The following is a 1,566-nucleotide window of genomic DNA, read 5'->3' as shown; positions in this document are numbered from 1 at the left end:
CGGGATTTTCGATGGTTTCGCAACCTTAAGCCGTATGGATGCCAGCATCTTATCTATGTATTGAGGTTGACTGATTTGAAAAATTTCCTCTTTGTCTTGTTCAATTTTTATTCCAAGATAGTCGCTAAGTTTTCCCAAATTATTCAGTTGAAATTTGCTTCCTAAAACTTCAGCTATCTGGAATATTTGTTCTTTTTTCTTCCTTGCAATCACAAGGTCATCTACGTACGTGATGAGGTAGATTAATCTACCCTCAACCTTCTTTATGTACAAGCAGGGTCTGCTTTACCTTGAATGAATGCTTGCTCTTACAAAATGTTATCAAACTTTTCATTCCCTGCCTTGGCTGAAAGTTTGAGACCGTCTAAACTTTTGTTCAACTTATATACCCAATTCTCCTTTCCAGGCACTTCGTAACCCTCTGGCGGTTTCATGAAGTTTGTTTCCTTTAAATCTCCATTTAAAAACGCCGTCTTTGCATCATAGTGATAAACAGACATATTATCCTTACCTGCAATAGATAATAGAATTCTTGTATCTGGGATTGCCGCCATGCACACTTTGTTTGATCTTGAACACCTATCTAAACCCCACTATTTTTCTATCCTTTGGTGGTTCAACTAGAGTCCAAGTTTTATTTTTCTTGTGTGAATCCATCTCTTCTTTCACTGGTTCTTTCCATCTATCCTTGTTGGCACTGCACATTGCTTCCCTTATATTCCTCGGTACTTCATCTATTTGCATAAATAAATTTAACCCTATCATATACCTGTCAGGTGTTACTCCAATATTATTTCTTGTAGAACGTCTAGGTTCGTTTCCTCTTGGTTTTTCTTCTACACCCTCATATTCACTGGTAGATGAATCATCTTGATGACTGAATGTTGATCCTGTTTCTTCTTCCGAAGTATCCTCTTGGTGGCTTGAATTGCTATTTGTTTTTCCCTCTAATACTTCTTGTAATTCTTTTGCTTCTCAAATTTCATTCTGCCTGTTTGATGTTGAACTGACTAATATTTCTTCAAATAAATTTTTCTCCCTTGCAATTTGATCTGACAGCACATCGTTTTAAAGATTACATATCTGGTTATGGTAACTCTTATTGTCTCTTTACCTAATAGACGAAATGCTTTTAATTCTTCCGAATATCCAACGAAAGTTAGCTTCTCTGCTTTTGCATCTAATTTCCACCGATTTTCTTTTGGGACATGAGCGTAGGTAATACAACCGAATATTTACAAATTATTTACTTAAGGCTTCCTTGAATACCATAATTTATAACGTTTTTTACTCTTTGACCTTGTTGATAACCTATTCTGTAAATAGTTTGCAGTGTTGCCGGCCTCTCCTCAGTATGTGTAATGCATATTCGCTTCAATTAACATGCACCTAGCCATTTCTATAAAACTGCGGTTCTTCCTTTCCGATATGCCATTTTGCTGAGGTGAATATGCTGCCATATAGTGAATTTCTATTCTTTCTCCCTTTAAATAGTCCTTTAAATTATAATTTACGTATTCCCCTTCTCGATCCGATCTAATGACTTTAGGCTTCCTTCCGTGCTGT

Source organism: Belonocnema kinseyi, chromosome 7 (assembly GCF_010883055.1).
Source record: "Belonocnema kinseyi isolate 2016_QV_RU_SX_M_011 chromosome 7, B_treatae_v1, whole genome shotgun sequence".
Lineage (NCBI taxonomy): Eukaryota > Metazoa > Arthropoda > Insecta > Hymenoptera > Cynipidae > Belonocnema > Belonocnema kinseyi.
This window is presented reverse-complemented; position numbering follows the sequence as displayed.